General features: G+C 48.7%; 1 long non-coding RNA gene across 1 annotated transcript; it reads right to left on the reverse strand.

Annotated features, from left to right (window-relative positions):
• Positions 1 to 2619, reverse strand: LOC144582502 (uncharacterized). Its single transcript, XR_013535249.1, has 2 exons — positions 2172 to 2619; positions 1 to 784 (listed from the first exon to the last, which is right to left on the reverse strand). It is a non-coding gene; the product is annotated as an uncharacterized LOC144582502 (long non-coding RNA).
• Between the last annotated feature and the right edge of the window lie 13211 nt (positions 2620 to 15830).

Genomic DNA, 15830 nt, shown 5'->3' on the forward strand with positions numbered 1-15830 from the left:
TTTTTAAAAATCATTTATTTCTAGAAAACTCTTTCATCATTTCCCTTCAGGTCACAGATGGCTGATGGTGTGGGTAGCTGTGGCCTGACATGTCACTTTTGGCCTCAAACTGAGGCAGCAGGGGGACGCGGTGGCCACAAGGCACAGTATCTGGCATATGTGTGAGAAAGAGCCACAGCGCCCTGGGGAGGGGCCAGAGTCTCAGCCCGAACTGCCGTCATCCCAACATGTCTCCCAAAGGTCACGTGGGCCGTTAAGAGGTGACTGGGTCATGAGGACTCTGCCCTGATGAATGGATTCGTGTTGGTAATGCAGGAGTGGCTTCATGATGGACAGAGTGGATTTGTCATGTAAGTGAGTTGAGCCATGCCTTGCTGTCTCTTGCCATGAGATGCCTTCGCCACGGAATGACAGCAAGAAGGCCCTCTCTTGAGCAAGCCTCTCAATCTTCAGCTCTCCGGCCTCCAGGACTGTTAGAAGTACAGCTCTGTTCTTCAAGGACTCACCTTGAAGAATTATGAATTACCCAGGCTGTGGTATTGTTATAGCAACACAAACAGACTAAGACGCCCACTGTATGGATGAAGAAACAGGCCCAAGAGGTGAGGAGCGTTGTCCAGGTCCCCGGCCAGAGCAGCGGCAGAGATGGGATTTGAACCCCGGGCCTGTGTGGCTTGTGATGACTCCTAGCTTCAGCCCTGCCTGGTGCTGGTGGGGCTTGGGGCCAGGACGGTGGTCAGATGTTTAAGCATGTTGGGCCATATCCACCTGGAAAGAGGCTGGCCTGGAGTTGAATCAGAACCAGAAGTGACTCAGGCTGGGACCCCTCCGCACCCTCCCCCAGGCTGGGGGTAATTACCTTCCTGGGTTAATAGTGCCCACTTCCTGCCACCTTTCATCAAGGCTCCTGGAGCTGCCAGGCAGTAATTAACCTTTATAGCACCCCTCTGAAGTCAGCACCAGAGGCGGACGTGTGATGACGGGTAGGTAAACTAAGGCAGAATCCATGGCAGCCTGGGAGCCTGTTGCTCCCCCGTGACTCAGCAGCTCAATCCGTCTCTGCTTTCTTCCCACAGGAAGCCGCAGCTGGCCCAGATGCCCCTCATCTTCAGAGCTGAGCTGCAGGCTGGGGACCTGGAAGGCCCTCACAACACCTGCTCCCACCCTGGACCCTCATAGAAGCACAGGAACATGGGTTTGGAACTGATGAAAGGGGCTGGAATCTGGCTCTGCTCTGTGAGGCTGGGCAAGTCACTGCCCCTCTCTGGGCTTCAGTTTCCTCCTTGGTAACACAGGATGATTCTACCTACCCCTTGGGTTTGTTGACCTGAATCTACCTCTGATTCATCACCTTTCCTTCTCACTGCAGCCACACTGGCCCCTGACAGTTCCTTGAACACCACAGGCCCTTTCCTACCTCAGGGCCTTTGCAGGTGCAGTGCCAGCTGCATGGAATGCCCTTCATCTGATCTCCCCATGGCCGGCTCAGTCTCATCTTTCTTGGTTCAAATGTTACCTACTCAACCTAGACAGCACCCCTGCCACCTCTTCACCCCCTCTTACTCTTCTTTGAGCCCTTCTGGAGGTATCTATCTTACTATTTATCTTCTTTGTATCTTTTTCAGTTCTATGAGGAAGGGAATTTTGTCTGTTTCATTCATAATGTGCTCCCAGACACATACTAGGTACTGAAGAAACGATTGCTTCCTCTGCCTCTTTTGCTAGCCCCAAGTTCAGCAGCTGGCTGTGTGACCCGGGGGGGGGGGGTTGCTTTTCACCTCTCTGGTCTCCTATTCCCCCTTGTGGACAAAGGATGGCCTGGGCATGAGTTTCTTCAAGGACTCAGGTAGCAATAAAATTCCTGGGACCCCAGCCTCAGTATCTCCCCAAGCAACAGGGTAGAGAGCGAGAAGACAGGTGAGCAAGGACCAGCCTCCGCCATGGAGACACTCTCTTTCCTGCTCCTCTGTCCACCCCGTTTGCCCTGGGTTTGTGGACTTACTCTGGGCAAATCTCCATGACCAACCACCCCCTCCCTTGGCATGTCTGTCAGCACCCTTGGGGGAAAGAATTTGGAAAGGGGGGGGGAGGAAAAGCAAGCGGGGTGCGAGGGGATGGTTCCCACACCTGTGTAAATAATTTGTCATCTTAAAATGCTCAAGTATGCTCACCTTTAATGCCTGCTTCTTGGGCTTGTTTTTCTTGGCAAGGCCCCCACGGGAGTGGAATTTCGGCCGAAGGCAGCCCAATTGTCATCTTCTAAGCATATTCCCAGGCTGGGGGCTGGGGAGGGCTCTGGCTGATGCTCCACTTCCGTCCCCAGAAGTGCTGGGACCTTCCTGGGATCTAGGGAGCAGCCTCCAGTCCTGGAAGCTGTCCCAGAATTCTGGAATGTTGGAATCGAAACGGCCTCCTGCCCATTTTCCGGAGGAGGAACATGAGACCCAGAGAGGGGAAGGGGTTGGCCTGAGGTCATACAATGTGCAGAGACGAGCCGGGAGAAAGGGCGAGTGTGTGGGCAGGTCAGTATCTAGCTCCCATTTTCAGGTAACAGCACCTGAACTTCCTACTGAAGAACCCCCTCTTCCGTTTTCTCAGTCCCTGTGGCTGCCTGTGCACAGAGGCCTCTGTCTCCAGGGGTGGACACGTGACTGGGTCTTGCTCTAGTGATTGGTCCAGGGGTGGGCACATGACTGAGCCTCCCCAATGAAACTTGATCCTGGGACTTCAGGGCTGCCCATGATTTGTGAAGGAGATGCCATTTTCCATTGAGTGGAGAGTGAGCAAGTCAACCCTTAGAGCAGAAAAAGGACAAAACAAAGGAAAAGCCTGCCTCGGAGGAAGCAGCGCAGAGTTGGACAGGCTCTGAACTCCTGGATCCCGCCGTACCTGAAACTAGGCACCTTCAACTTGCTAGTTACCTGAGCCACTGCATTTCCCAGTTTTGGCTGAAAACAGTTGGGACTGGCTGTTTGTCCCTTGCATGCAGAAGGTGCTGACTGACCCCTGCCCCATGGGAGAAGAGACTCCAGGCAGAGGAAATAGTGTGTCTAGACACCCCAGAGCAAATGCCCAGCAGGGCTCTCGTGTAACAAGGAGACGGAGGAGGCACCTGGGAGCTGCGCTTAAGAGTTAGTCAGGTGGTCAAGGTGGGAGAAGGGGGTATCTTTAGCAGAGGGAACAACCAGTGCAAAAGCTTGGAGGGGTGACTAGTTAGTGAAGATCGATGATGTGCTGAGCTCATGTTGGGTGGCAAGGGACACAGACAAAAAGGACACAGTGGCCCCTAGCTCTCCTCACCTGCTCCGGTGCTGTGCAGGCTTGTCTGCTTTTGAAGCCGAGCCTGGACACCTCCGCGTCCTTCCTCCAGCAGAGCGCTGCCGGCACACTGTCTCAGACTCTCCAGCATCTCCTGGTTTGGTGATGTGCAGTGCACACAAGATTATTTTATAGGGTGCACAGACAAAGCCTAAAATCACCTCGGGTCACATAGCAAGAGTTATTCTCTATGCGAATTCTTTACAGTCTTTCCTTTATATCCAGGAGAGTCTCTATTTGGTGCTAACCTGCCTCTAAGACCAAATACTTGCTAATCTCCCTTTGTGACAAAGAGAGCAGGTCTCAGGCTCATTCATGTCTCAGGCTTTCAGTTGTATCCAGCTAGACTTTTTGAAATGCCCATTAGGGCTGCAGCATACATGATGAAGTGTCCAGCTTGTCCCAGCCCTGTAATCGGCACCCCAGTGAGCAGACTGGCGATCCCCCCACAGCTGCCCTTGCTCCCCTCCATCATGTTCCCTGGAGGGATGCAATGATCAGTTACACATGTTTTTTGAATTTTACATCTGATCTGTTTTCTGTTTCTATATAAGTTTGCTTTTTCTAGAATGCCATATAAGCGAAATTCTACAATGTGTCTCCTCAATTTGAGTCTTTTTTTTCCTGCTCAGCATGACGCTTTCGAGATGCATACATGTGGTTGTGTGTATCGTAGATGATTCCTTTTTACTGCAGAATAGTATTCCAGGGTATGGATGTATCAAAGCTTATTCATCCATTCACCAGCTGAGGGATATTTGGACTGATTCTGGGTTTTAGCCATTATAAATAAGGCCACTACACACATTTACAAACAGGTTTTTATGTGAACATAAATTTTTGTTTATCTTGGGTTAATTTCTATGAGTGGAATTGCTAGGACAGGTGGCTAAGTGTATGTTTCACTTTATCAGAAACCGCTGAACTGTTTTCCAAGGTGTCTGTACCATTTTTCATCCCCACCAGCAATGTATGAAAGTGTCAGTTGCTTCCTATTCTCACCAACACTTAGTGTTGTTAGGTTTTTTTGTACGTATGTGTGTTTTACTTTTAGTCATTCGCACAGGTGATAATGGTATCTCACTGTGGTGTGAGCTTACATTTCCCTAGTGACTGATGATCTTGAACATCTTTGTATGTGTTTCTCTGCCATCTGTATATTTTCTTTGGTATAATATCTGTTCAAACTTTATGTCTGTTAAAAAACCCCAATTGTTTTCTTCTTAATAGATTTGGAGAGTTTGTTATATATATTCTGGATACTAGTCAACCCTTTGTCAAATATGTGATCTGCAAATATTTTCTCCTGTTCTGTGGCTTGTCTTTTTATTCTTTCAGCAGGTAGACTTAATAACATTGTTTCCTTTTCTTTGTAAGTATCTTTCTGGTTACTTTGTAAGTATCTTTCTGGTTACTTTTGATTTGTGGCATGTGTTCTTTGCTTTTTTCAGTTCTAGTGATAGCACCAAATGTTTCCTTTTAAAATAAATGTATTTAAGTGAAAAAGTCAGTAAATTTAAAGAAACACATTAAATAAGGAACAGTAGAAGTGGAGAGTAGACAGCATGAAAATTGTGAAGGCAGTTTCCACTTTGCATAACCAAAGTGTGGGCAGCTCAGATTTGTTCATCAACAGATACCGATGGAGCCCCCACCGTCCACCAGGCTCTGAGCCAGGTGCTGGGGACACAGCATCGAACAAGACAGTTGTTTCTGCCTTTTTAATGATGGTTTTTCTCCAGCGATTCTCTCTTCATCTTTCAAAAGCCAATTTGAAGGACCCTTGCTTTGTCCAGTTCTTCCCTGGAATGTTTGTCACACTGTACTGCAACTTTCTCTGCAACTTTCTATTTCTGTATCTCAGGCAGGCGGCTTGTAGGGTTGCAGAGAGCCTGGTGCATAGGTACCTCAAAAAAATCGTCTCTCACAGATTACAAACTATGATGAGATGCTGAATACCAGTTGCTGATTCAACTGGTTGAAATGAGCCAGGTCCATCCTGATGAAGGGGCCTGAAGACCCTCCCTGCTGCAGTCTGGCTGAGCCCAAGCAAGCCAAGGTCTCTCCCCTTGGCCTTCCCTACCACGGACAAAGGTACCAAGAGAAAAAGCCTCCCAAGTGATGCCTTCTTCCTCTGCTATTTGCTTCCCATCCAGTGCCCATGGATGTCTTTCCTGCAAGGCTCAGTATCCACAGAAATACGTAACCAGCATCTCTTTGCTCTGACCTGCCTAAGGACCACCACTTTCACTGTGGCCTCCTACCACCGTTCCCCTGTTCTGACACTGCAGCAACCAGCCAGCATTTGCCTCTCTCCAACGCGCCCAGCTCATTCCCACCCCGGGCCTTTGGACTTGCCCTTCCCTAGTTCATCGCCTTCTCTAGCTCTCCAGATTCAGTTCTGAACTTCAACGACCCTCCTCAGAGGCCCTCCAGGCTATGCTACCAAAGCCCTCTCTCATTTTTTTTTTTTTTTTTTTTAAGACAGGGTCTCACTCTGTCACCCAGGCTGGAGTGCAGTGGTACAATCATAGCTCATTGCAGCCTCCATGTCCCAGGCTCAAGTGATCTTCCTGCCTCAGCCTCCTCAATAGCTGGGACTATAGGTGTGTGCCATCATGCCCAGCACTTTTTTTTTTTTTTTTTTTTTTAAGTAGGGATAAGGTCATACTATGTGGCTCAGGCTGGTCCCAAACTCCTGAACTCAAACAGTCCTCCCACCTCGGCCCTCCAAGTGCTGGGATTATTTAGGTCTAAGCCACTGCACTCAGATGCCCATGTATTTTTTACCCTTCATTCTGTTTCTTTCCTTTGTAGCATGGAATGCTCTCATTTCCGAGTTTATTTGTGTCTTTGCTTATTTCTCATCTGTGTCCCCTACTGGAATGGCAGCTCCATGAGGGAGCTCCCCAGTGCCCAGCACGGTGTGCTCAGCACACAGTTGATAGTCAGAATTTGTTGAGGCAATGCATGAACGAATGAATGAATGAGCTCATGAGCTCTCCCTTCTCCAGAGGCACTCACAGCAAAGTTGAAGCCATCTATCTGCCCATGCGTCAGGCTAATTTTCCTGTGGGCCCCTCCTGGGTGGGTACTGAGGGCTGCCCACTGGGTCCAGCCAGGCCTGTGTCTTATCAGCGGCCCAGGGAAGGGACTTTCCATTGTCCCTGGGGTTGGCCTGTGGGAAGTTTTTCTCAGGACCTTGTGAGCCTGGGACCATGGATGGGGCTAGAGGTAGCTGCAAGGTACAGGGACCCGGCGTGAAATTTCCTTTCATCCTCCCTGTGATGCCATGGGGAGGGAGAAACTCCACTTGGGGCTGGTGCATCTTGAACACCTTACTAACACCTGTTCTTTCTTCTGAAGAAACAGAGCAGATCCCGAGTACAAGCCTGTCATCGGCAATAGTAGCTGGCTTTGTTTCACTTTTTTGTATATTTCACTGATTGTCTTCCGTTTGCAGCAAGTGCCTTAGATTGAGTGCCCCTAGAAGCAGATCCTAACAGAATAATGTGAAGGCAAGTACCTGTTTGGGAGATGCCCCCAGAAAGCACTGGTAGGGAAGAGAGATTAGTGATCAAGGGCTGCCAATCTCAAGAGTGCTACCAAGACAGTAACCAGGGAGGCAGCTGGGGCTCGGCCCTGCTGTGGCATGCTGGGAGCTGTGGTAGTAACAGAGTTAGTCCCCCAGGGGTGGGGATCAGCTGGCCAGGGAGCTGGGGAAGGGACACGTCAGCTCCTGCTTGTCACTGGTTGACAGCTGCTGCTTGGAGTGTTAGTTCCCAGCACATCCAGCCTGCTGAAACAGAATGAGCAGAGCTCACAGATGAAGGGGGCAGGTTCTGCAGCTGGAATCCTGTCTGTGTCACTGAAGGAAAGAGAGCGGGGGTATGGGCAGGGCAAGGACAACAAAGGCCTCACCGTCAACCCTAGTTTCTCATTTAAAGCCAGGATAAAACGAGTTCCTTTAATATTAAGTCTTACCAAACATTTAAAAAGTGAATTGATGGAAAGAGTACATAATAGCTGCAGGTGAAATGTGAACGTGGCAAATGCTGCCACTTTTCAGGGCATCTAAAGCCTTTAACAGGCAAACAGCCTCTCATGACCCACAAGAATGGCGTGTTTGGATGGTGACAGCACTCCCCCTTTCCTCCCAGCATGCCAGCTCATGCCCACTCCTAACACCTCCCGAGTCCTGGAAATGGACCATGAGGCTTGGTGGCAGAAGCCCTGTGTGACTTGGGGTTTGCCCCTTAACAACTCTGGGCCTCTCTGTTAAAAGGGGAATGTTCTCAAGTTACAGAAAAAAGTAAACGTGCAAAAATAGTCAAGGCAATGCTGAAAGAACTAAGAGAGAGGACTTGTTCATCCAGACATCAGAATATATGACAAAGTATAGGAAATAAAACAGTTTGGTATTGGCGTATAAAGGAACAAATACATCTGGGAACAGAATAGCATCCAGGAATTAACCTGGCTATTACCTGGCCTACCTGCACTCACGCATGCGAAAGGATTTGGAAAAGGGAAGACATTGGCAGGCATGGGATTCTCTGGATTGTGTCTGGGCTGGCACAGAGATTCCCAATAGGCTCCCCATCTGCAGCCCCTCCCCTCTAATCTACCAGCCGTGGCGCCAGGGACACTCACGGTTATGAGCTGCACTCACCCCTACTCTTCTCTGGAAATAACAAAGCCTCCCACGCAAGATGCATTCGATCACAGCTGTCACCATTCCTCCTTTTTTGCAGTTCTCTTTGATTCTTCTGATTAACCCAAGGAGAAAGTCTCAGGTGGGTGCCGCTGGACTTGAACACCTCTCCCACGTTTGCTCGTCTCCCTTTGTGAGGGAGAACAGGCCTTAAGCTCAAAGCCTTCAGCAGGCAGCAGAATGCAGCTAGAATTTCATAATGTTCTTTTGTGATTATTGTTTTAAGGTTATTTACTTACTTTCTTTCTTTTTTTGAGATGGAGTTTCCCTCTTGTTGCCTAGGCTGGAGTGCAAAGGCACGATCTTGGCTCACGGCAACCTCCACCTCCTGGGTTCAAGTGATTCTCCTGCCTCAGCGTCCAGAGTAGCTGGGATTACAGGCATGTATCACCTTGCCTAGCTAATTTTGTATTTTTAGTAGAGACAGGGTTTCTCCACGTTGGTTAGACTGGACTTGAACACCTGACCTCAGATGATCGCCGCCTCAGCCTCCCAAGGTGGCTCATGCTGGGATTACAGGCGTGAGCCACCACACCCAGCAAGGTCACTTTCTATTTATAGAAATGAAAAGTTGTTTTCTCCTTCTGATAGCAACACAAATTTTCCTTTGAAAATAAATTTTTCTGATCCATATTACAATGAGAATGAACCTCTAAAATGTGATGCTAAGTGAAAAAAGCCAGATACAGAGGTCTTTTTTTTTTTTTTTTTTTTTTGAGACGGGCTTTTGCTTTGTTGCCCAGGCTGGAGTGCAGTGTCGTGCTCTCAGCTCACTGTGACCTCCACCTCCCAGGCTCAAATGATTCTCCTACCTCAGCCTCCCCAGTAGCTGGTACTATAGGCACATGCCACCACACTTGGTTAATTTTTGTATTTTTTGTAGAGACAGGCTCTCCCTATTTTGCCCAGGCTGATCTCAACCTCTTGGGCTGAAGCAATCCTTCTGCCTCAGCCTCCCAAAGCGCTGGGACGACAGGCGTGGGCCACCACACCCGGCCAGGTTACATATTTTATGATTCCTTTTCCAGAAAATCTCCAAAATAGGTACATCCATTGAGACAAATGAAGAATGGTGGTTGTTGGGGGGATGTGGAGCAACTGCGTAATGGACACAGGGTGTCCTTTTGGGCTGATGCAAATGTTTTGTGATTAGCTAGAGGTGATGGTTCCACAGCACATACGAAAATGCCACTGAGTTGTTCACTTTAAAATGCTTCCTATGATGCTATATGAACCTCATCTCTGTAAGTTAGTTTTTAAAAAACCAACTGAATAAACCAAAAAATCAATTTACTTATGAAAAGGTCTGAATGGCTTTAGAGATGGCTTCTAGGTGGGGTGTGGGAGACACTGGCTGAGGGATGCATCTCACCACCACACTTTGGCTCATTCCTTGCCCAGGCCTGGAAGGCCCTCTGTTCACTAACGGAATCCTGTGTGTCCCTGGGAGCCCAGCTCAAGCCTTGCCGCTGCAGGAAGCCCTCCCTGATTACACAGGTGGTCAGGTGGGGTCAGTCCTGCAGCCCTTCAGATCGGGCTGTGAATCCCAGTCTTGCCACTTACTAGGGGGAGGAGTCTCTTAGACACACTGCTTGACTGAGAGGACCTCAGTTTTCTTACCTGGAAAATGGGGGCTCGTGATAGTTCTTATCTCACTAGGTTGAGCTCCTACATAGAAAGTTCTAGGACAGAACCTGGGGGGTGGTGGCTGCCCTGCATTCACACTTCGGTCTGGCACTGATCACATCACGGTTGCATTCCTTTTCCTCCTGTCTCCTTCACTGTGGGCAAGGGCTCAGCCTCTGTGATCTCTGCATCATGTTCCCGTACACAACTCACGCAGAGTAGGGTCTCAAGAAGGGCAGGTTGGCTGATGTGCAGAGGAACTCCCAGAATCCCACCTCTTCTCTCACCTCCATGGTCTCCACCCTGGTCCAGACCCTGCATGGCTCACCTGGACTATTGCAGTCTCCTCCTCCCTGGTTTCTTGGCTTCTGTCCTGAATCCTGCACCCCCAATCCATTCCCCGCAGGCAGCCAGAGAGATCACGTGAGAACTTAAGTCAGATCTTGTCTTTTCTCTGCCCAGAAACTTCCCAGGGCTCCCACCTTACTCAGAGGAAAAGCCAAAGCCCTCTCCCTGGCTCATCCGAGGCGGACATGCCCTGGCCCTCTCTGCCTCGCTTCCTCCTCCCCCGGCCCTCGTCCCTACGACAATCTCCTTGTTGTTGCTCTGGCACTCCAGGCCTTTGCATCCACCTCACGGCCTTTGCATCTGCTGTTCTGGGGGCCTGGAGCCCCCATTATCCCTCACGGCCACTGCTCACTTCCTCACCTCCTCCAGGCCTCTGCTTAAATAGCACCTGCTAGGGAAGCTTCCCCAACTTCCCAGGGTTTGCTGGATTCCGAAGCTCTCTATTCTTCCCAGGGGCAAAGACCTTGGCTGGAGTCCTGGGACAGCCCGGTGACTAAGGCAGAGAAGAGGCTCCCAGGCCTCCGCTGGATTTGGGGCCCAGGGTCAGCCATGGGGGCAGGCGGTACCTAGGCTGTACCTGGCACAGAGGCCTCTGCCTGCCTCTGCCATGGGAGGAAGCCCTGCCCTGCACACACGGCCTCCAGGGTGCAGGTGGGAAAGCCCCAGATCCTCCTCTGCTTACCTGACTTGAGCTGACTCAGACCCTCAGCCCTGGCCAGAGGGGAGCCGTGGCCGCCCCGCCCCTTGATGGGAAGCAGAGCTGCGGCTGTGAGGGCCTGGCTGGGCCAGACACTGACTCACCTCGCTCTATCCCACCCCTGTGCTGGGAGCCACACCTCCCTCTGCCAGAGCCTCTTGGCTCTCTGCTGTCGGAGCTGCCCAGGCGGAGATTTCCCGAGGGGTGCCTTATTCTGCCTCTGAGAGCCTTTCTGTTCCTTCAAAGCCCAGCTTGAGGCCATCTCCTGCAGGGATGCATCAGATTCTCTCTGACCAGAAGGGGGAAAGGCTAAGGGAGAGGTAATAATAATAATTAATAATAATACCAACGACAACAATGAAAACAACTGTTCCACAAGAATAACAGCAGCTAGCCATGCTTGCTACATGCCAGGCACTGTGCTAAACACTGCACATCTCAACTCATTCAATCCTCGAAATAGTCCTGAGGTAGGAACTCATTTTCCCAAGGCACAGAGTGGTCAGTACCCTGCCAAGCCTACCAGTGAGGCAGTGGGAGGAGGGGATGTGAATCCCGGCAGCTGGACATCTGTGGCATTCTCACTCCCAGCTCTGAGAACCGAGTGGAGGCCCCGGAGGCTGGAATGTGGGGAGCTGGGAAGGAGGGGAGCCAGGTCCTGGGCTCAGTTCCAGTGCCCGTCTCCACAGCGGGATTCCGAGTCTCCCCAGGCAGAGGCCAGCCCCCTCTCTCCAAGGGAAGAATCTCCCAAAGGGAGGGCCCTGTGGCAGCACAGGCTCCTGCTTGTTCCCTCCATGGGGTGGAGCTCAGAACAGAGGGTCTGGGCAGTCCACCAACATTGCCCAGCCCTGTGGATGCCAGCCCCTGCTCCACAGGAATTCACACAGGTAGAGCAGGGACCACAGCATGGGCACCTAACCCATGAATGCTGCCAGCCATGCTGTGAAATGGGGACAGTTACAAACACCCATTTTTCAGAAAAGGAGACTAAGGCTCAGATGGTGACAGGGCTTGCTCAAGGTGACAGAGGTAGAATACAGCAGGAGTGAATTCAAATCCAGGATTTTCTGATGCCACTCGGTCAGAGTCCTTTCTACTGTGTGGTGACACAGCATCTCAATGAAGAATGGGGCAGGGTGGGAAGCAGATGCAGGAAAGAGCCTGGAGCCTCAGTTCACATCACCCTCTCCCTCTCCAGCCACAGTCCATTTTCCATTCCTTTACCTACATATCCACCTACCTACTTACTCATCCACACATTCCTTCACCATCCGGACACCTCTGCACCCATCCTTCCATTATTCCATCTATCCTTTCATCTGACTCGCATCCATCCATCCACCCAGTAAGACTTCCTTCCACCTCTCCTTCCATTCCTCCACCCATTTTTCTACCCCTTCTGCCTTCTAGCCATCCATCCTTCCATTCATCCTTCTGTCTATTGATTCAAATATCTTCTGTCCACCTATCTTTCCTTCCAACCTCCGATCCATCCATCCAACCCTCCACCCACCCATTCATCCACCCACTCATCCACCCATTCGTCCATCTACACGTCCATTCATCCACACAGCCCTAAATGTCTATTTGAATGACAGCTGCAGTGCCCAAGCCTTGGCGTTGCCGTGCCTTGAGCCAGGAGGAGCATGCCTAATTAGGTTTCTGTTTATTTGTTGTTCCAAGAAGGCTAATTGTGGGCTTTGTAAACAGCCCTTTGATGGCTGGGGAGTTACTTAAGAGGACAGTTAAATAAACAATCACTGGGTGGAAAACAGTCAGTGCTGGTTCACAGCGGATCTGGAGTCCTGGTCTACCTTGCAGAGGAGGAGGGGGACTGAGTTCCAGACAGTGCAGAGGCTTTGAGTCAGAACAATGGGAATGGTGGCAGTAACAGTTCACCTGCATTGGGTGCCTACTGTGTGCCAGATGCTGTGTCAAGGAACCCTCACAGCAACTCCAGGTGATAGCAATCATTATGGCCCCTACTTATGGGTAGGAAGACTGAGGCTGGGGCAGAGGAGCTGTGTGACCAATCACATATCTGAGAAGTAACACAGCCATGGCACCAATCTAGACCTGTCTCTGTGCAATAATAATGATAATAATAGCAAATAATTACATGGTACTTACTATGTGTCCTGAACTATTCTGAGTCTTCTTTACCTATACCCTATGATCATGGTCAGAACTAAATATCATCCTGTTTTTACAGATGAGAAAACTGAGGTTGGGAGACATGAAGGAACTTGCTAAGAAATTTTAGAAATCAATTATCTAGGCCCAAAGTCTACTCTTGATCATGTTATTCAGCGGAATGCACTTTCTATGCATTTAACTTAGATCCAGCCATGCACTATCTACCAAACATTTTTTAAAAATCATTTTTCATCTGTGTTATATCTTTAAAAATACTGCAAAATTATAACTTATGTGTTTTTTATTACTTGCTGCTGAGGTTGGTAAAATGTTTCTGTAAAGAGCCAGATAATCAATGTTTCAAGATTTGTGGGCCATGCCATCTTTTTGTTGCAACTACTTAATTCTGCTGTGGTGCAGGAAAACAGCCATAGACTGTATGTCAGTGAATGACTGTGACTATGTACCAATAAAACTTTATTTACAAAAACAGGTGGCGGGCCAGATTTGGTCCAAGGGCTGTAGCTCGCCAACCCCTGGCTTTGTAATACACATGTATTTGTATTTACCAAACCATGTTCTCTGCCCTTTTATGAATGAGATAAAAGATTTTCAAGCATGATTTCAAATAGGCCATTTCACCTCCAGGCCACTTGCTCACCATATGCTATATATACTGTTTAGTAATTTGCCTGCTATTGGCAAATTTGCAAATTACTTGAGTTAACCTGATTTCTTCACTTGCTATGTGAGTAAATTAATGACACCTGTGAGGGACACTCAACTTGGTTGATTACACCACCAGGGACACTGAGGATGCTTCACTCCAAATCTGTAAATGTTAAGCTTGAAAACAAAATTGAAAAGTGAAAGTGAGAAGTTCTGTGGCTGGGGTTCTATTACTGTTTTCTATTAGTGACAAGAACAAGGAAATGAAAGGATGATATGGGAGGGGTGTTACAAAATGTACTCAGGGCTGGTGGGAAGAGAACAAAGTGGTGTCAGAAAGATCCCTTATTCCTGTCGTCCTTGCCTCCTTCCCCTCAGCGTTCATTTCCCAACCTCAGAAAAGTTGTGAGCCTGGAGAAAAACGGTATGTGGCCACTCCAAAGTTTAAAGACAAATGGTAGCCCAGGTAAAAATATTTGAAGCATAATGTAGACAGTGAATTTATTTTTACCATATATAAAGAGTTCCTGCAGATCAGTAAGAAAAATCCACAAACTCACTAGAATAATGGGAAGTGGATGTGAACAGCCAATTTACATAAAATGAAATGCAGATGGCAAATAAACATGGGAGATGTTCAACCATGCTGCTAATCAGGCAAATGCAAATTGAAACAACAATGCGAGAACATTCCCATGTCTCAGGTTGACATGAATGGGATTGCTGATGTAAAGTGTTCAGGAGCCTGGGAACCGGTCACACTGATACACTGCTGGTGGCAGTGTAAATTGAAACAGCCTCTCTGGAAGACAATTTTTACAGTAGCCAGTAAAACTGTACATTCACATTTTTGGGGGGAACACTGCAATTCCGTGATGTGGCATCTCCCATACACAGGCACAAGGAGTATGGACTGAGATGGTCACTGGGAGCAACCTAAATATCCATCAACTGGGGAAGGGTTGAACACTCTGCAGTGGTCTGAGGAGCCCCATTTCTATCACTGATATTGAAACTGCTAGATGCTCACTCTTCCAAGCATCCCTTACAGCTGGGGGTGGGCACATGACCCGGGTTCCATCATCAGATGTGCCCACCCAGACCTGGAAGCAGGGAGAGTTCGGAGCAGCAGAGAGGGCTTACTGACCCAGTGTTGGATGTGATTTGCGGTACTGTCCCTGCTGACCTTAAGCCTCGTTCTCCTGTCCTCCCAGGCTCCCCCAATCCCCTATTTTATTTTGAACTTTCGCTGAAGTTAGCACACAGAGAGAAAAATGCACAGACCGTAAGCGATAAGTTGGCGAGTCTTCATAAGTGAGTACACTTGTGTAACCAGCCCTTCATCGAGAAACAGAATATTCCAGTTCCCTTAAGCTTCCCTTATGCCCTCTTCCAGTCACGACTCCCCCGAGGCTAACAGAGGCGAGTCGTGTCTATTTCTAGAGCTTTACATAAATTGAATCAAACAGTGTACGCTTGTTTGCGTCTGGCCTCTTTCCCTTAGTGTTAAAGTCTTTGAGATTCACTCATGCTGTTGCGTGTGGTTGTGGATCTTTCATTCTATTGCTGGGCAAAATTCCATTGTTGGAACAGTGTCTGAGCGTGTCTCTGTTCTTTCATTCATTCTCCTCTTGATGGGCATTTGGGTACTTTCTAGCTAGGGGATATTTATGAACAGGGCTGCTACGAACATTTGTGTATGTGTCCTTTTTGGTGAACATCTGTCTGCCCTACTATTGAGCATAGTCCTATCGCTGGGTCTCATGGCAAGTGTATGTTTCACCTAATGAAATTGCCAGTGCTTTCTGAAGTGCTCGCACCACCTTTCATTCCTATAAGTTATATATGAGGGTTCTTTCTGGATGCTCCATATCTTCATCAGCTCTTGGTATTTCCATATTTTTCATTTTAGCCATTCTGGTGGGTGTATAGTGGTTACCTCATTAAGGTTTCCGTCTGCATTTGCCTGCTGAACAAGGATGCTGAGCACCTTTGCGTGTTTATTGATCCTTTGGGGCATCCCCTTTTGTGAAGTGCCTGCTGGAGTCTTGGCCATTTTTGTTTATTGGACTGATTGTCCTTCCCCACATAAAGTACTTTTAATAGATTGCTTCTCTGTTTAAATCACTGTATCAGCCAGGGCTTTTCAGAGAAACAAAACCCAGCAGGATGTGTGTGTGTGTTTAATTTAATTTTTAAAGGGATTGGCTTATGCAATTGTAGAAGCTGGCAGATGTGAAATTTGTAGGGCAGGCCAGCAGACTGAAGACTCAGGGAAGACTTCTATGTTACAGAATTCCTTCCACCAAAAACTTAGATTGT

Source organism: Callithrix jacchus, chromosome 5 (assembly GCF_049354715.1).
Source record: "Callithrix jacchus isolate 240 chromosome 5, calJac240_pri, whole genome shotgun sequence".
Taxonomy (NCBI): Eukaryota; Metazoa; Chordata; class Mammalia; order Primates; family Cebidae; genus Callithrix; species Callithrix jacchus.